At 35.2% G+C, this 21,132-nt stretch overlaps 1 protein-coding gene across 1 annotated transcript in view; it reads left to right on the top strand.

The window, feature by feature from the left end:
* Nucleotides 1-929: 929 nt before the first annotated feature.
* Nucleotides 930-21,132, top strand: part of LOC111046957 (zinc finger protein OZF) — a 55,254-nt gene continuing 35,051 nt past the window's right edge. Inside the window, exon 1 of the mRNA XM_022332612.2 lies at nt 930-1,079. The gene's annotated coding sequence lies outside the window, so the exon portion shown is untranslated. The remainder of the gene's footprint in view (nt 1,080-21,132) is intronic.

Genomic DNA, 21,132 nt, shown 5'->3' with positions numbered 1-21,132 from the left:
AGCCTGCTTGAATGTATGAGTACGAGAGAGAAGGGAATCCCACACGGTATGTCTGTCTCACTCACTCCGCCTTACACACTTTTGGTTGTAGCTAAGCATTGGACAGCCCGTTCCAGTTAGTTTAGAGTTCACTGATTCAGCCATGTCTGTTTATGTTTAGCTACTCTGTTTACGTTCTTTTCCATCAGTAGAAAGTAGGATGAGCTTGATCAGTAAACGAACCGGATAAATGACGTATTTTTTTCTTATCATTTAGATCAAAGAGGTTTCAAACTCACAATGCCTATGCCTTCCCAATGCTAGCTCTTACTTGAAATTGAAGGCTGCCATTGAGGTATTTTAGCGCGATATATTATATCTGTGGCTTGGTGCAAAAACTACCAAAATCATTCTCTTTCAAAAATGAGTTTAATACACTAATATATCATTAAAATCGATTATTTTTAGTTCCTGAAGTGCTAATGTCCTATCTCAAAGCAATAAAAAGTTATAAAATTTATACAACCAATGTCATGATTTAGTACGGTAAGTTAGTTTTAGTATTTAGTAATTCCACTTTTAAAGTTTGAAAACTACTAATGAAGACATATTTTTTTAGATTGTCATTTATACTCCGTGCCAGAACTACCAATGTCGACTTCTGCACTTCTAGCACTCGCATTTCCGTATCAAAATGCCGTAGTTCGAAAATAAAAGGTGAACTTTCAAGCTGATTTGTGAGAAAGTTGATATTTTGACATAGGTAGTTCTTGCACCAAACCACAGATATAATATAATTTTTTTTTTATAATATTATAGATTACAAGGATCTTTAAGATCTTTAGTATGTAATAATCTTGCAGGTTGTCCCCTCAATGGCCGATTTCAATTCCAAATACAGTAGCGCTCCATGTGAGTCTATTCATCGTTTGTTCAGAACGATGATCAGGATCAGAGCCACGTTCACTCAACGGTCTCATGTCTCATCGTTTACTCACCGATCAGTGGCTTTGAACTCATCCAATGGTTGTGTTTGTTCTTGTATTTATTGATGGAGTGCGTCTGCTGGAAAATAGGCTAATATAGATGAGACAAAAATGGTAAATATTTTTTTTAGGTACCTAGCTAAACCTTTATGTTCATTGTTCTGATAATCATTCCTGTATCAAAAATTATACATATTAATAAACCCCTTGATTTCTTTACTCTGCCAAGAAAAAAAAATTAGATTAGACCTATTTGTTTACCATTTCGGTTTATTGTCCTTTAAAAGATGGTAATTTGTCATTCATTAGCATTAAGTTTTTTGTTCCACTGTTTTGAACATTCAAATCAGTCTTAATAAGATGCTGTTCAATAATAAATCTCAATTTTCTAAGCAGCAGAATTGTTACAAAATTATTAGCTATTTATTTTAACCTTAACATGTGTAGGCTACCATGTACCTACGTCTTGAATAGTAGGCTATATTTGAAGATAGATTTGTTATGGTATTATTGTTAAAATCATCAATACTTATGATTGTTTGAATTTGTCATGTCAACTTCTATTTTTAAAGTTGATTATGGTAAGCTTATGAGAACAGTCATAAGCTGACTAGCAACATATAACTTTAACGGTACCGGTACGGTACTGGATACTGAATAACTGAATGTTGTAAGTTTAAGATTGGATACGGTTTAAGTTTTTCCACTGATAACCTATTAATAATAGCCTATTATATATTTTTTCAAAGGATACCGTAACTCAGGTATTTTTTACTTTCCTTGCCCTACTACTAACTATATAGGTAAGGAAAGTATTGCTTTCCAAAAAAAATCTGGTGTGGCGCACTCACACAACTTCCCTTGCTCATTGAACTGCATTTTCCTGCTCATTGAAAGCCCTATTCTTGAAGGAGAATAATTTAGGGAAATAACATAATGACGATTGGCAGCAACATATTTGAAACCACGATCAGACTACTGTACATAATATGCGTATATATAATTGTTTTCAGAGTATTTTTTCCTTTGTGTAAATTGTGAAATTTGATGATTTTTTTTAAAGTAAAAAACCAGCTGTTCTACAGATGAAATATCTCGACTATGTGTTCTTTTTATAAACTGCTCTACCTACCTACCTCATGCACGAGAAGAAGTTCACAACGTCCATTTCTCAAGGATGGGGTGGACCCCATTAGTTTCCAAGGAAAAAGACTCATGCCAGTTGATAGAGCTGATAAATAACTATATAGGGTATGCATTTGAAATGAATCGGTCGAGTCATTTTTAGAAAATCGTGAAAAACATGTTTTTTTTGTAATCATCCGCCATTTTTCTCAAGAATATTATGGAAATTTTAAACTTAATGTCCATATACCATGAGGATCCGACAATAAGAAATTCAATAAAATTCAATTCAAGATGGCGGAAAAAATGGCGGATAATTACTAAAAAACAATTTTTCAAGGTTTTCTCGAAAACGGCTCTAACGATTTTCTTCAAGTTTATACCATGGATAGCTATTTATGAGCCCTATCAACTGACATGAGTCTCATTTCTGGGAAAATTGCAGGAGCTCCGTAATATTCTTGAGAAAAATGGCGGATGATTACAAAAAAACCATGTTTTTCACGATTTTCTAAAAATGACTCGACCGATTCATTTCAAATGCATACCCTATATAGTTATTTATCAGCTCTATCAACTGGCATGAGTCTTTTTCCTTGGAAACTAATGGGGTCCACCCCATCCTTGAGAAATGGACGTTGTGAACTTCTTCTCGTGCATGAGGTAGGTAGGTAGAGCAGTTTATAAAAAGAACACATAGTCGAGATTTTCATCTGTAGAACAGCTGTTTTGACGTCATTATGTTATTCCTCTAAATTATTCTCGTTTAAGAATGAGGCTCAAAGTTCAATGAGCAAGGAAAGTTGTGTGAGTGTACCACACCAGATTTTTTGAAATAGATTTAGAATAATTTTAATGTCAAATCTTTGTTTTTAAAACAATAGAAGTAGCTTTGGGTACTTGCTTTTAATAGTCAATATTTAATATGCCTAATTATATAACTTATGTAAATATTGATTTTTTCCATTTTATTTCATTTGTATCATTAAGAAATTTATTACTGATGTGTGCATAGTATTTCTATTCGTATATCTTCCAGAGCACTCATATTTCTCTACATTTACTCAGTTTACTTTATCTGTGAGGCTCCAGAAGCTACTTGTCTAAAAGAACAGATAAAATAAAGTATGTTGTTGTGTCACTATTGCCAATGAAGAATGAATTGAATTCGCTACCAAGAACTGGGGTTTCATTTCCCTAGAAAACCGGTTTCAGATCAAGACCTGTTCATGAACCTACCTTATTACTTCAGAGATGCTTTAGCCAGTACCTCCTGTGATCCTGTGCTGCTGAATCCAAGCAATACTGGATTGTTTGAGAACTTTTTCAGCTGCTTTCAGGAAAAGTTCAACAATTTATTTCCAGTCACAGAGATCACCTAAGATTGTTTGGATTGTTTGAGAACTTTTTCAAGTGCTTTCAGGAAAAGCTCAACAGTTTATTTCCAGCCACAGAGATCACCTAAGAAAGAGACCAAGCCGTATGCGAAGTCATCAGAAGTGGTCATACGGATGATCTTACCAGACTGAAGGGAGTCATACTTGCTTACTTACTTGTTACTTGTTCAGTCTTCGCCGCAGTCGGTGACCGGGGAATTGTCAATATTTCCTCATGCTTGAGGTGGTCAGTGAATGTTGTCAGCTGCACGTCCTGCCAGATGCTGATAGGTGTGTTCCCGGATGTACTGTGACAGCGCATAGTACGGCCTGGCTTTAGATAATGCTTCAATGCAGGAGAAAAGAGCCTTTCGTCTTCCAGGGCCTTCAAGGTAGCCGGTAACAGATTATAGAAGTAGGCTCCCGCATAGGCTGGTGAGTTTTCTTTTTTTCTGTCGGTGTTGTGGAAGGTCTATGTTTTTGGAAATCCTCGTTCTGTATCAATGCCTGTCGCCCCACTGTTGTGGTTTAGCTTTCCTTGCCAAAATCGTTGCTTCCAGGATGTACAGAGAGATCACAGTGAGTAGTTTTTATTTCTTGAAGAGTGGTCTACAGTGCTCTGTTATGTTCATTCCAAGAATATTTCTAAGTGCTCTCTTTTGTAGTATTAGTATTTTGTTGAGGTGTATTTGTGTGAACCCCATGCCCCACTATGCCATAACTCATGTGGGAGGCAAACAGGGCCTATGGCATGCATTTAGTGCTGTCTTTTCTCGTTTTATACTTGTCAGTCGTCGAATTACATAATTGCAGATGATAACTTCTTACTTAGTTGTTCAATGTGGGGCTGCTCCTATTTGGGGAAACTTCCGGGCTATTGTTTGTAGGTTGGAATTTTATGTGTACTGTTTTCTGTTCATTTATAGTGAGGTCCAGTCTATTGCATTTTTGGGTGGCTTCTTAAAACACTTGAAAACTTACATTAGAAACGGAAATTTTCGGGAACTGAGTTCCCTTCCTCAACCGAACAGTGAGTGGTACAGTTTGAAATCCAACAGTCGTGACCACAGAGTATGCACGGAGAGTCAATTGTAGCAGCAGAGACCACAGATTACGCGGTGCAGATGGATGGAGAGAAAAAGGGTACATATTCAGGGGACATTATGGGGTATTTAGGGGTCGGTTACAAACGGGATATTTAAGATTTGAGTGGGTTATGAATAAGGAAAGGTGTAGCTTATGAATTGATAGAAAAGAGGAGATTTAAAATTAGAAATCAAAAAAGAATTAGGCTAAAATTGGAGAAAGGAATTGTAGAATTGAACTTGAATGAAATTTATTTTTCATTTTTATTGAACATTTAATATATAATTTGATAGCTGTGAAATTTATTATGATATGATGAATTTTATTTCAATTTAATTAAACAGTTGGTGTAGAGTTGATAGCTATGGTACTATTGCTGTCTGTGGAGACCAGGACTGGAAGCAGCTCCAAGCACCCAAATAAAAGCCAATTCTTTTGTCTTGACATCTATGGAGGGGGCTGTGGGAGGGAGGGTGCCAAGGACTTTGACTTTGAAGCATTGGTCAAAGTTCTTGTTGTGCTCTTAGCCATGTGTGGGGATGGGTAGGGAAGTATTATTTTTAAAGGAAGTCCTGTGATTGTTGATCCGGTGGTTTAGGGCAGTGGTGGTTTCACCTATGTAGAAGGCAGGAAAGGAGGTAGATGCAATTTTTGGAGATGCAATTACTGGATTGATGGATTTGGTGGGTGTATTTGGTGATAGGACTGGTAAAGGAGATTGAAGAATCAGTGATGGGACAGGTTTTACAGCGGGGGCGTTTGCAAGGTAGGGTACCAGGTGGAGTTAGGATTTCATCAGGATATCCTGATTTCATCAGGGTATATGAATTTTTCAGCTGTATTATATATATACAGGGTTTCCCACCAAGGTTGTAACAACCGTTGACCATAGATTCTACTCGACATATCTGACAAAAAATGCCCAGTAAACTTTTTTCCTATCGACCTTAGTTTTCGAGATATATAGATTTTTCGATATTTTCAGAATATGCCTACTTCCGGTCATTAAACGAAATAACTCGAAAACTACTGGTCAAATTTCAATTTCAAGGGTATTGTTGAAAAGACAAAAACATTTCAAACAAGATTAATGTAATTAAATCTGTAAGATATTCTGTAGTTTTTTATTTGGGCTTAAACTTGAAAAATGATATTCTTCAAATTCAAAGTAAAATTTCAAACCGTTTTTTCTCGGGTTTTCTTCGGGTAATTAAAGTGGTTTCAATATTTCAAAAACTTCTCCATTTCATAAGATTTCGAATGAGTATAAATTAGAAAACGTAAGTTCCATGATAAAGTGTTCAAAACTGCTAATATCTGGAATGAACACCTTCAAAATGAGGAAATTCAGAAACAGCATGCATCAAGGGATGATCCTAAGGGTGAAATCACCTGATTATTGCATTATTTTCTGTAGCATTTATAGCCTAAATCCCATATAAAATATTAATCATACACTTTTACAAGATCCAACAAAATTTATTCATAGAATAATAATTCAAAGTAGATGAAGTAGAAAAAACTGATGGGAATCATTCAGATGATAATCAAGTAACATGTCATGCTCACTGCTTACAGGAATTCAAAATAGCCTCCATTTCCCTTTGTGCAACTTCTGCTGCCGTTCATCAAGCTTCGAGTTGCCCGTCTCACTTCGTTGGGCCGTCTCTTCATTACTTTAAACGTTAATCGAATTATGTGAATCAGTTCCTCCCTGGTCTCTACAGGTTCTCTGTAAATTTTATACTTTTCACAATGCCCCAAAAGTAGAAGTCTATTGAAGTAAGATCAGATGAGCGTGGTGGCCAACTTACGGGTCCACCTCGGCCAATCCACCGCCCAGCATAATTGTTATCAAGCCACCCACGGACGTTTCTAGCATAATGAGGGAGGCAGCCATCCAACTGGAGCCACATATTCTGCCTCATAATGAGAGGCACGTCTCCCATCGATTCGTGAAGCTCATTGGCCAGAAAGTCCATGAAAACTTCACCATTTATTCTTGCAGGGAAAATGAAAGGTTCATGTATGTGGAAAAGTTATTGTGGTAATTTACAGCACCAGTTCTTGTGAACGTACTTTTATATGTGAACTGTCCATAAAATGTTTCAAATTCAATTTTGTGCTACTATCCAACGGCAAAACTGCATCCTTGAAACACTATCAGGTTCATTCAACTCTTGAACTGGGGTATCATGAAATGGTCGAAAGTTATTGTTCTTCAATATTCTTTGAACTAGGTATCATTCTTGAAACCAGGGCCGCCCCGAGGTTAATAGGCGCCCGGGGCGAGATTTTGATATGCGCTCCCCCCCCAAGTATAGCGCGGTGAGGTAGTATTTTAAAGTGAAGCTACATTGCTCTTCCAGGAGGAGAACTTCCATTATGGGCTGCATCCTCTCCTTGATAATCATGCTATAGATTTTGTAAGCAGTGTTTAGCAAGCTGATTTCTCTATAGTTGTCACAGGAACTTCTTAGTCCAGTTAATATAGACATAAAAAAGGAGGTGTGCTTGCAATTTATATTGTAGTTATGATTTGTAAATATATTTTTTGGATACATGAGAGAAGACCGGAACAAAAATAGTCCAGAACCTCGTATTTTCAGCTCATTTTCCAGTTTTCAGCTTTTTCTGCCAAATCCAGTGATCTGACGGAAAAATTTGCTCCAGCCATTGTTTTAGATTATAAAATGAGATCATTCGCAACTATCTATCTCCAATAAATACCGAGTTATGATTTTTAAAAAAATGAGTGAAATTCAAAGAAAAAATCAACCTGTATCCTGATCTTAGATTTTAGAGCACAAAAATACGCCCAGAGGGACTTTGAATTATACATTCAACTAATTGGTAAAAATCGGAAGATATTGTTGATAAAAAATTAAAACTCATCAGAATTAATTTTGTCTTTAAATTTTACTCATTTTTGAAAAATCATAACTCAGTACTTATTGGAGATGGATATAGATAGTTGGGAATGATCTCATTTTATTCAGAATTTTATAATCTAAAACAAAGGCTGGAGCACATTTTTACGTCCGATTACTGGATTTGGCAGAAATAGCTGAAAACTTGAAAATGAACTGAAAATACGAGGTTTTTGGGCCACTCTGTATCTAGCACAAGAAAATTTTGCATGAAGAAATTGGTTCTGGACTTTTCGCATGTATCCAAATAATATATTAAAAATCTGGTGAGGCGCACTCACACAACTTTCCTTGCCGTTATGAAAATTTATCACCTTACGCTAGTGTTCTCGCGCATCCCAAGTCTACTATTCAAATACATGAGACAGCTGGTGATAGGAAAATAACACTGGAGACACTCGAGGTCTGCTACTTCGTAGTAAATGATTTAATTGCCAACAGTTTGCAATTTAATTATCACATTTTCTCAAATTTCAAGCTTATTTTCAATTTAAGGTGAACATGTTACTGGACATTGATTGTAGAGACTTTCATGCTGAATCTTTTCCACTTGGATTTTTTTGTTTAAATTGTATATGAAAGCTGATAATTGAGAATCTAAAATCAAGCTTCGCATAGATTGGGCGAAGCTTCTGAAATTTTTACAGATATAGGACTTGTTGCAGTTGATAGAGCTTATCAATGACTATTTCAGGTATGAATTTGATCAAAATCGTTGGAGCCGTTTTCGAGGAAATTGCGAAAAACCCTGTTTTTGACAACATTTTCGCCATTTTAGCCGATATCTTGGATTGCATTTGATGGAAATTGTTTGTGTCGGATCCTTATAGTGTAAGGACCTTACGTTCCAAATTTCAAGTCATTCCTTTAACTGGGAGATGAGATATCGTATACACAGTCGCACACTCATACACACACACACACACACACACACACACACACACACACACACACACACACACACACACACACACACACACACACACACATACAGACCAATACCCAAAAACCACTTTTTCGGACTCAGGGGACCTTGAAACGTATAGAAATTTAGAAATTGGGGTACCTTAATTTTTTTCGGAAAGCAATACTTTCCTTACCTATGGTAATAGGGCAAGGAAAGTAAAAAATCAGAACTACAATATAAATTGCAAGCACCAATGTATATAGTGACTGGACTATGTCTCCCTTCTTGAAAAGAGATTTGACTGTAGCCACTTTCCAAACTTCCGGGATCCTCAATTATTGTCTCCAGCACATATCAAATGGAGGAAGCGAAGTTTGAAGAAGAGTTCCCTATGCTTGAACAGCTCCATATTTAAACTATCCGGTCCAGCTTGTCTTATTTTATACTCTTTTCTCACCTTGTATTCTGCAGGCTAAAACCTGATAAATTTAAATTGCCGTTGATATTCCTAAATTGAAAAATTTTGAATATATTTTAAATTGAAAAATTTTCAATTTAGTAATACCAATGGAAATTTAAAAATAAATAGGTTTTAGCCTGCAGAATACAAGGTTAGAAAAGAGTATAAAATAAGAAGTTTCATCACCCAGCATTGGACAATGAAGCGACCAATGACGACTTGCAGGTTGCAGGGGCAGTGGGCGCGCACAGGCTCACTCAATGACTGGAAAAATAATATTATACACCTATGCTATGCGTAAAGTGACTGTATTTACCAAAGTCTTTATTGTTTATGCCACAATTAACACCACGCATATAAGTAATGAGTTACACATAGAAATGGATTGATAAGAAAATGGTTCAAGACCTTTAACGTGAAGGTGAAATAAAAGTACTTGAACCGAAAATGTCGGGGCGCAAATCATCATACGACCGCGGCGCCCCCCTAGCCGCGGCGCCCGGGGCGACCGCCCGGTCGCCCCACCCTTTGGGCGGCCCTGCTTGAAACATCCAACATACCACCAGCTGTCCGCCGGATGCAGGGTCGAGGATTCTGCTCGAAATACTTCAGAATAAGATTCTCAAAAGCTTCAGAAATTAAGACGGTACCTTGAAACTGATCCTAGACCCTTACCATCTTGACATCACTGTCAATCTTAAAACGTTTTATGAGATGGGTTTTTTTCGGTCAGGAAAATGTCTCCTGTATACTCTCTCTGCCTCTCTCGAATTGCATCCACACTCTCCATAAACCAATAACATGTTCAAGTACTCATCAAGGTAAATTTCATGATAATAAATGCAAACACTTCTCAATTAGCCAAAGTTGATACATATCATGCCAATTAACTGGAGCACACTGAAAACTATACTGAAAATAGGCTGAAACATAACACTTCTTGTTATTTCATTCAGGATTTATGGTACAGGAAATAATGCAAGTTATTGAAAAAGTCATATCATTGTAGAATGTTGATTAGAACTTGTGAATATTGTCAGAGAGAAATCAGGTGATTTCACCCTAGGATCACCCTGTTTGTGAATTTCCTCATTTTGAAGGTGTTCATTCCAGATATTGGCAGTTTTGAATACTTTATCATGGAACTGCGTCGTCTGCTCTGTTTTCTATTTATGAATAGAGTTTTGTTGAATATTTATGAATAGAGGTTAGTTGAGTTTAGAATTTTGAAATAATAGCGTGAAAAAATGGCATCTCTATAATTATCTTCAGCATATTCTTATAATATCAATAGCCTTCTTTTAATCGTCTACACTCTCATCTTCTTAAATGCCTATTTCCTATTTTGTGATGGCTATCTTTTGTATTTATTCTTTTGTAGGGATAATGGTGATATATATCATGGTTGAATCTAAAAAGAGTTTTATAGTTCTCAACTATTGGTTGTGATCGTATCTGGTATAGTTTCCTCTTCCTCATACGAATTAATTGAGCCCTTTTACTATGAGCAAAAGGTGATAAACTGCTCTAGACTAGACTCACCTTTTTTGAAGCATTTGCTTCAAAAGTTGAGCAAATGCTCTAGTTTATTCATACAATTTTGAGCAAAAGCTTTTACTTTTGAGCAAATGCTCAAACTATTTTTTTGATGAGCATGAGCAAAAGGTTATGCTCACGTTTATTCATAGAACATGAAGCAAATGCTCCATATTTTAGAAGTATAAGCAAATGCCCAACTTTACTCATATGGCCCATTGAGTTCTGTTTGAGAGGTAGCCCTCTAACCATTGGAGAGCTCTTCAGTTACATTGAGATTTCTTTCTCAGTTTCTGTTTCAGTATATCCCAATTCAAATTGTCGAAAGTTTTTTGAAGATCAATGAAGATACCAGTCAATGTGTTTTTTCTTCCCATAGTTTGTTTATGTTGTTGCATAGCTCCGAGACCACTGTCGATGTGCTGCATCCCTTTCTGAATCCGTGTTGGTACCTGGTTATTAGATTATTTTCTTCGAGGTGTTTTATGAGTTGTTCATAGATAGCACGTTCTATTATATTTTAGATACTTGTGGGAGGTTAGCAATTGGCCTGTAGTTTTTATTATCCGTCTTATCACCTTTTTTATATTTTGGAAAAATCTTAGATATTTTAAGGCTTTGTGGAAGGGCTGCCTGTTCTATGGATGAATCTACTATGTTAAGTAGAGGAGTCTTCAGTTCTTGCTCACAGCTTTTCAACATTTTTCCTTTTCAATGTCGTCATAGCCTGCGGAATTGTTTGATTTTAAGTCTGTATGTGTGACTGTTTTGAATTTGCTGAGTACTGGTGTTCATCCAATTTTGTTGTGCAGTTCTGTGTTCTGTGCAGTATCAGGTGCTCTAGCCTGTTGTTGTATGAAGGTGGCATTTAATAGATTGCAGACTTGATGTGGGTCCGTTACTGAATTGTTATTCTTTGTCAGGCACAGATTCTCTCTTTCAACTATACTTCTTGCCTCTTTCTTCGTTGATTATCTTCCAAAGTTATATTTTGCTATATGTCTGGTGTATTTTGTTGCTGATGAACCTCCTCTTCTTGTTTTTTATCTCTAGTTCATATAAGTATTCCAGTTCTAAGAAAGTATTCTTATCCTCTTGTGAGCCTGTTAGAATTAGTTGGTTTTGAGCATGGTTTCGGCTGTCTTTCAAGGCTATTGTCTCTCAGGCCCAGAAAGCATAGTATTTTCTTATAGTTATTTTTTGGGCTCTCTTGGCATGACCTCATCCATATGTTTATGCACTATTTGAGCGAAGGCCTTAAACTTGGCTTTGGCTTCGACTGATTTTAGTTCCACTATATGTCTCCATCCTCCATACCTAGTCTTTGTTTGAGTCTCCTCATATTGCGGTTTGAGTAATTTCTGCTGTATTTGTACTTTACTGTTTTCCTGTTTTTTCGGCTTTGATATTGCAGAGTATTGATTTGTGGTCCGAGATTTGAGTCTGTTTCACAGATACCATTATTTTGTCGGATGGTATGTTATGATAGCAGCCATCTATACTTGTTGCTGAAGTGGGAGTTATTTTGGTTGCCGGTAGACTGCATATACTACAGCCGTGTTGAGTTAGGATGATTTTTAACACTATAAGACCTACACTTCCTATTTTTAGTGTGTCAATATTAGTGTCACCGATTATCAGGATTTTGTGTGATTTTGCTGAGTAATCGTGCAATAAAGATCCAAGGCGAGTCATATTGGCTCACTTACTACCAGGATTCGGAGATCTGTAGGTTCCTACTATGAATAATTTGAATTTTTTCAGCTGTATTTTTAGCTATCTCAAACACTTGTTCTATTGGATGATGTGTTTCTTTTGGAGTGATCTCTGTTACTGAGTACTGGCTATCTTCCCTTTTATAAATTGCTACACCACCCCAAATGAGTTTTTCCCAGCAAAAATATGAGACAAGTGAGTATCCTGGAATTTTGGTGGTTATTAGTTCATCCCGTCTTTGGCCGTGCTCTGTAAGGATGACAATATCAGGTGAGCACTGCTCCAGTTCTATTTCCAATCTGTCTATTTTCCCTTGCAGGCCTCTTTGAATGTTCAGGTGGTAGATTTCAAGTACATTTCCATCTCTTGGTCTATTTATTTGGTAATTCTCGGTTTGGTTGTTTTGTGCAGTCATGTAGCATGTCATCATCCTTTGATTTCTCTGATGAATCGTTCTGGGTACTGTTTATTCCTTGACTGAAGTTGTGTGGAATCTCTGGGCCAGTTTCTTGGAGGTTGTTGAGGCAGGGTTCTCGTTTGGATAGTAAGTGTCTTCGTTTTTCTACTTTAGAATTTTTGTCGTGTCTGTGTGAATTGCATCATGAATGGCAGCTGCCAGTATGGCCGTTCCTTCTCAGTTCAAATGCACTCCATTCCAATGAAGATACTGTCTCTTTAAAGCCTTGGTGTTATCTATGAATTTTATCCTTAACAGTTCAGACATGAATTTTAGTGCTTCATTTGTTTGATCGACGAATCTCTCATTAAAATCTTCTCTATATGGTATAGAGCACACATACCATTCAGTCTTTGGATATAGTTTTTTATTTGCTTCCATGGTGTACCATAAGGATCGCATGACGTGATTGGGTGTCCTAGCTCCTAAGATGTTGTTTGATCCTACACTCGAAATCACCTTATCAAGCAGTGATGTTTGTCTTCTAAGGAATCAACTTATGTCCTGTATTCTTCCATCTGGAATGACCTCAACCTTAGAGATGTTGTCATCCTCCTCCTTCAGAATCTTCAATAGTGGTTCCCCTATTATTAGTGTGCTAGTTACCTTTTTTAGATATGGTTTTCGTTTGGTACTGCAGGCCTCTGTGATGCTGACCTGGTCCTCAACTTTCTCACTTGTCAGTGGCTCTGATGTGCTCTCTGTTGTAGAGGATTCTTGGATCTGGACAGGGTGTACCTCAACATTTGTACAGTCGGAGTCTTCAATCAAGATTGCTGTAGCATCCTCTGTCCTCCTCCTTAGCGGGCAGCAGGGCTCTGGATAGATACCTTGCGAAAAGTCATGAATTATATTTTCCATGCTATAAATTACACTTATCTTTCTTGCTATGATATCTGACAGACGATTATTGTTTATCTGTAGCATTTTAATCTCTTTTCTCAAGTCCTCTATATCGTCATGTGAAACTTTAATTATGACATCATAGCTGTTAGAGCTCCGGCGCATTTTGGGTTTTGTGCTATGGTATGTCAAGTCAGTGTTTTGTTAGACAATGTGTAATTACATTGCGATTTGTCATTAGTGTCAGATTTCAGCAAATCATTGTCATTTAATTTATTTAGGAGTATTGAGATATGGGAAGCTTCATCATTTATATGTGTCTTACATTCCTCACACATCCAGGCTAGGTCAGAACTTTTACCTGCTTTCATTTCGTCATATTGTTTGTCGGTTATATTGACACATTTGGTGTGATACCATTTATTGTCATTGCAGTCACATGTTACGGTGTGGTCGCTGTTCTCAACTGGTATCTGGCAAACACCACATAGAGACTGGATATTTTCATTAATAATAGCCTTTCCTAATTGTTTTTTCCCATTTTTGTTAAGCAAGTATATAATATAATATGTTGTCTTGCAGGGAGAATGGCGTGAATTTGCCAGAGTCGATAATCAAGACATAAAGGTTATAACAGTGCAGTCAAGCTGTCATGTATCACAGTCAAATATCACAAAGTTGGGCCCCAATTAGGTTAAAACACAAAACAAAAAACGATAACACAATTATATATCATCTAATTCCAATAATTACTAAGCAAGAAATATGAATTTGGTGAAGTGAGTTTGTCAGAATCTTTAATTGGAACGTAATTGAAAAAAAATTATCACAGTCAAATATCTCAGTTTTGAACAAGGAAAATAATATATATAACACGTTCACGTTCATTAAAACTCAGTTTTTTAAAAATAAACTTCATTTGCAAAAATAGCCTACATGTTAACACATCAAGTGGCTGAAGTAGACTAACTAAAATGAGCGTGCTGAGAGCGACACTAAGCGGTACTGACAAAAATAGTAGTCAGCACATCAATTGTTTAAGTTTACATAATTCCTCCCTCCTTAAGTTTTTTTCATCCCGAAAAATAAATTTGGGACACTCAAAAATTACAAAAATTAAAATGAAGTTACAAATTAAAGTTTACCAACTTAGATATAATTTCTAGGTGGTACAATATAGCTTATGGTAGGGGTTGATGATATTGGTACTTGTGTATCAATTCGGTAATTTAGTACACTGGTTGGCTTCTTAAATTTGTAATAAACAATTATCAAAATTACAAGAACTATAAATGTACTTAAAACAAAAATTACAATGTGGCGTGTCTTAAGGATGAAAGAATCTTCAAAATTTATAAAATCAAAATCTCTAGGTTCAATATCATCAAGTTCACTAACATCTTTCAAATCGATAAGTTTAGTATGAATTTTATTTGGTACATGACTTAATTTTTGTGCGTATGTGGTAACTGAAGTAAACGGTAATTTTACATCTGTTATTTTATCATTGATATCCAGATTGATAAGGAAAGATGAAGGAGTATTTATAGTGCCATTATTGATTTTAATTTGATCAAACTTATATCCTAAAATACAATTACAATTTTAGAAATAATTCATAAATGGTCTATCATTAATTATTTCTATTCTTACACAACTATCCAAATCCTTATTATTTACTACAGACAAAATACAGTTATCATGTATAATTTCTCCTGAAGTACAGAAAGAAATAGAAGAGAATTTTTGACAATTGGTCAGTTTCCAAAGCTTTTTGTTTTGAGACACAGATATTGATTTTTCTTTTAATTTCATGGTGTAAACATTTATTCCATTTCAACAGGATAGGACAGAAGGTCATATTTTTCAAATAAATCGTTCAATTTCGGTAAATGGATAACGTAAGTTATAACAGATTTCGATAAAATACAAGTGCTGTTACTAATTTCCCATAAAATACTGGAATCTCTACTAGCTAATGAATAATTCTTATAATTAATTAACCTACGAAAATCATCAAAGCTCAAAATTGATGGATGAAGTTTTCCTTCTTTGCAATACATCAACGAGTTAACAACATCATTTATTTCATCATCCAACAATTGTATAGTCAAAGTAATTAAGTCAACAGCTTGCATATTTTCAACAATATTGACAGTTTCGTTAGTAATATTTTCTAATGCTCTATTATTTGAATTAATATGCTCAACATCGAAATTAAATTTCTTAATCAACTCATGGTTCATTTCAAAATTATGTTTTCCATTTTTAACAAGATGTAATTCATTATTTTCTATTTTATCAATAACTTTGTCGAGATGTTCTTTGTCATCAGCAGTCATAAGTCCTGTCAACCATGATATGGCGTTTCCTAATCCATTCATTAGTCCACGTTTTACCTTTTTATTTTTATTTTCAGAAATCATTTCTAATTTAAAAATATTGGTTGAGTGAAATTTTCTTCAAGGATTCAATAATGTCAGAGGATATGTAAGCGACTTGCAGGTTATTAATATGAGTCTGTAATTTCAAAGATTGTATTTTAAGGTCAGTCACATTAGTAAAATGTATAACTTTGTATAATGAGCATAGATTGTCCTATTTTAATCGGAATTATTCCTGCTGTCTTTGTCAAGTCTGTCAGTCTGTACGTCTGTACGTCCTGCTGGGATCAGGAACAACAGAAGGATGGTCATTGCCTACATCTGCAACAATTAGATTATCTTTTACTTTTTTACAAGGCCTTTTCATTCTGTTAGGGTGGATTTTTATTAAATTTCTTTTCAAATAAACCTATCACCTTCCTTGGTAGCTGTGCTACACCTTGGAACATTTTTGTGAAATTTCGGGTTTTTAACCTATTTTTTCGGGTTGAATATCCTATCTGGTATTTCAGGTGGTTCCTCTCTATTTTTGTTACATTTTTCTGTTCGTTATTTTTCCTCGATTATTTTCTTGTAAACGGCATCATTCAACGCTTGTATTTCTTTGAAGTATTGATTAGCAAGTTCTTCAGTGATTACTGCGGGATTATCCTGATCTTGATTTTTTGGTAAATAATTCTGAATTCCGAAAGTTAGTTCATTTGGGCTTAAGTTGAATTGATCTTTTATCGAATTGTTATAGGTTCGCAAAGCTAATCGAAGTTTTTGTTCAACACTATATTTTGGGAATTTAATTTCGAGTCCTTGTAGAATTTCAATAATTGTGGAGTGTGTTCGTTCTATTAGTCCTTGAGATTGGGGATGATAAGGTGTGATGAAGTAAGTTTCAATACCATTTATTTCAGTGAATTTTTTGTATAGTGCATTGTTGAATTCTAATCCGTTATCGGTTTGAATGCATTTTGGAATTGGGAAAACTGAAAGATAGTTGTTTAGATTTTTTATTATTTCGATACTGTTAGCTGATTTCAATGTGTAGGCGGAAAGTCTTTTAGAAAACGAATCGACAATTGTGAGGATTTTAATATTATTATACGTGAAAGTGTCAATCTGAAGTTTTTCGAAAGGTTTAGTAGGTGTGGGAGTTACTTTGAATTTAGTTTTAATTGGGTTTCTTTCATACTTGGTTTTCAAACAGATTTCACATTTATTTACAAATTCGGTTACATCTTTGTGCATTGCGGGCCAATAGTAGTTTTTACGTATTTGTTTATAATTCTCGTTAATTCCTCTGTGGAAGTTTTTGTCTTCATTACATCGAGCTATTATCATTGTCTGTTCATCTACATCAGTTATGTCGGTGTTTATTCTTTTGTAGATTCGGAATTTTATGTTGGGGAACTATTTTGACAATTTCATTAGTCATTGAACTTAGAATTTCTGTTTTTTGAGCTTCAAACAATGGACTTTTATTTGAAAATACTATACCGTACACAGTATCAGGTTTCAAATATTCTCGTATTTCTTATACGTTGTTTCCAATGTCAAGAGCGTCTCTTTATTTGAAAATTATTCTGTTTTTATTAAAGATCTTTTTGAATTGGGGTTTTCCTTTACCTCGTGAAATAACTATTTGGTTTGCTTCAGTGTTTATGATACTATTTTCGTCCATTATACCTATTCTATCATCTGAACTTTCTTGAGAATGTTGTGTCATTAGTGAGTCATTGTCATTATCATTATTAGTATTATTTACAAGATTTTCATTGCCAGTTTCCACATCATTTTCATTAATATTATCAATATTTGCATTAACTATCGAATTGTTACCTATTTGTTCATCAAGATCATTCAATACACTTTCACTCACCGACGGAGGAGCTTCATTGTTATGGAATCTTAGCAGATCATTGATATCAATGTCATCGTACTCATCATTGTTATTGGCATTGTTCGCATTATTTTCCGCGGGAAAGCCTGGGAATAATTCTGAATCGTCAAAACCTGTAAATTCATCACTACTTTCCATCATATTTACATTGAAAGGCCGTGAGAGACAATCAGCAACACAGTTTGAGTGACCTTTTATGAATTCTACGGTGTAATCATACTCTTCCATTAACAATTTCCATCTCATTAATTCAGCATTTGGTTCTTTTAGAGAATGAAGCCATTGGAGTGGCTTGTGATCTGTTCTTAGGGTGAATTTTCTTCCATACAAATATGGCCTGAAATGTTTCACTGCCCAAGTTATTGCCAACATTTCTTTTTCAATAGTAGAAAGATTTTGTTCAGCGGGATTGAGTGTTCTAGAAGCGAATGAAATTGGGAGATCTTTATTGTCAGTCATTTGACTAAGGACCGCCCCTAAGCTTACATTGGATGCGTCTGTTGTCAAAATATATGGATCATTCAATTTAGGTAACTGCAATATTGGTGCGTTAGTAATTGCTTCTTTCAGAAAATTGACAGCTTCAATGAATTTAGGATCTTTTGGGTTTATAGTGGATGTTTTTCTCAATGCGTTAGTTAAAGGTTGAGCTATTTTAGTGAATCCTTTTATCATTTTTCTGTAGTATCCTGCCAAACCTAAAAATTGTTTTATTTGTTTAGTAGTTTGTGGAATGCGAAAATCTTTTATTGCTTTTACTTTTTCAGGTTTAGGCTGAATGCCTTTTACCAAAACTATGTGACCTAGAAATAGAAGTTCTTTCTTAAAGAATTCGGTCTTGTCCAATTGTATTTTTAGTTGATGAGTTTTCAATCATTTGAATACAACGTTCAGGTGTTTCAGGTGCTCTTGTAAGCTATCACTAAAAATAATAATATCATCAAGATATACAAGAACATTTGGTAAATCACAAAATATCAAGTTCATTGTCCTTTGAAATTGAGGTGGACCATTTTTCAACCCAAATGGCATTCTGAGAAACTCATAATGACCATTTTCAGTACTAAAAGCTGTTTTTGGTATTGATTCGGGTTCCATTTAGATTTGATGGAATCCTGAAACAAGGTCAATAGCCGAAAAGTACGTTGCTCGACCGATTTTTGAGAACAAGTCTTCAATATTCGGGAGAGGAAATCTATCATCTTTAGTTTTGTTGTTCAATTTCCGATAATCTACTACAAGACAACAGTGGTATGAGACAATTGGTCTCCAAATCAATTTTTGCTTTCAACCCTTGCAATGTTTGTTTTCCAATAAGAACATCATAATTATCGCTAAAATCATACACATAAAATTTTTCATCTTTATCAACACCAAGCATATTCTTAACATTAATATTTACACAACCTTTTCCATTAGATTCACCAGCGGGTGTATGAATTTTATAATCACAATCAATTATTTCTGTCTGAGGAGAAACCATTTGAGGTTTAATGAAATTATACTTACTACCTGTATCGATCAAAATTCGTGAATCATTGTAATGAATATGAGGCAAATCAAGAGAGATTGTATTCAAATCTAATAATACGTTTTTGGATTGTTGTTCGAGCCTACTTCTAAAAAATGATTCATTTTCTCTCAAAGGTCACTTACAGCATTTTCCATAGAACTCATTCTAGCATTCATGCTTTCAAATTCGGAAAACTCATTTTCAGAAGATTCAATATTGTGAACTGGAAACTTTTGAAAGTTGGAAACTGTTCTCATGCTCACATCGTTTGATTTTTGATTCAAATTTTGGTTGTTATTATTGAAGTTTGCATTTGGATTACGATTGAAGTTGTGATTTTGGAAACTTTGTCCATTAAGAAATCTACTTTGAAAGGATTGTCCTCATTTGAAAGGATTGTCCTCTGTTGAAATTATTTTGAGGCTGAGAGAAATTTCTCTGATTGAAATGATTTTGAGGTTGAGAAAAATTTCTCTGATTGAAATTGAAATCACGATTTTGAGATTGAGAAAAGTTTCTTTGATTTGAATTGTTTTGGTTTTGAAACTGATGGAAATTTTTCAGATGTGAATTTTGATTGGAATTTGACGAGTTTTGTTTTCCTTCAGATTTACTGAAAGTTTGATTCATTTGTGTTACATCAGTAGTAAATCCTAAATGTTTCAAATAAGCACTACTCTTATTGATAATAGCCTGTCTTGCATCACTGAGGTCTTTGATTCCTAGCGTTTGTAGGTGAGCTCCAAGCTGGTGGTTGATTCCTTCGACTAGAACCATTACAATTGGTTTATCCAACTGAGATGAGATAGTTTCAAGAATTGGACCAGTTAGTCCATCGAGTTTGTGTCTTGAGATAATCACAGTTTTTTTTTGTTGCAGTCTATTTATGAATTGAATAGGGTGTTCTTTTTGGTGTGATTTCATAGCAAGCAGTTCCATAGTTAATTGTTCTACTGTCCTATTATCAGCAAAGTTGTTTTTCAAAACATCAATCAAATTTGAGAGGTCATCTACTGTACTGTTGAGGATTACATCTTTAGCAGGTCCATGTAATTTGTTTTTACAATAGTGAAGGAGAATCCAATGATTGTCTGCTGCTTCTGCGATACGATTATTACAATAGTCATTTTTCAATTTTTCGACAACTTCGAGAAAGCTAAGTAGTTCTATTGGGTTTCCTGTATATTCAGGTATTATGTGTAGGTGATCTTTCGCAATTGGTCTTGAAATAAGGGGGTTATCCATTGTGCTTTCACTGTTATCTTCACTATTACTGTCACTGATTGTAGATGTAGAAGATGTGTTACCTTGAACTGTGGAGTTGGATACAGCTGCAGCCAGAGCCAGGTACGATCTTAACCTTGGCCGGTAATCGATAAGAAGTTTATGGTCTGGTCTGCTATCCTTCTTGCCTTTCTTCCCCAGGATGGTGGTTGTTGGTGTTGATGAGTCACTCTTCCACTTGACGGTCTTGATGATGGTTCATATCAGTTGCGACCCCGACTTTCAAATTTTCCGCAATCACTTGTGATTGATAATTGATCAATATAAACTGGCGGTTAAATGAACAACACAATTTTCACGAAATTTTCATGAAAAACTCTTCAGGGTCCCTGTTCGGGCGCCAAACACGTTCACATTCTTCAAAACTCAGTTTTTTAAAAAGAAATTTTATTTGCAAAAATACATGTTAACACATCAAGTGGCTGAAGTAGACTAACTAAAATGAGCGCGCTGAGAGTGACACTAAGCGGTACTGACAAAAATAGTAGTCAGCACATCAATTGTTTAAGTTTACATAATTTATATATATATTTTTTCAGTGAATGAAGTTCCAGAAATGACAGGATTAACTTGCAAATATATTCTATATTCTTGCTAATATATTCTATTCAAGTCACTAGTTCGATAGGTTGTTATTCATTTTGATATGAATAAGCTTT

The sequence above is a fragment of the Nilaparvata lugens genome, chromosome 5 (genome assembly GCF_014356525.2).
Source record: "Nilaparvata lugens isolate BPH chromosome 5, ASM1435652v1, whole genome shotgun sequence".
Classification (NCBI taxonomy): Eukaryota; Metazoa; Arthropoda; class Insecta; order Hemiptera; family Delphacidae; genus Nilaparvata; species Nilaparvata lugens.
The sequence above is the reverse complement of the archived record's forward strand: the minus strand, read 5'-3'. Positions and strand labels throughout refer to the sequence as shown.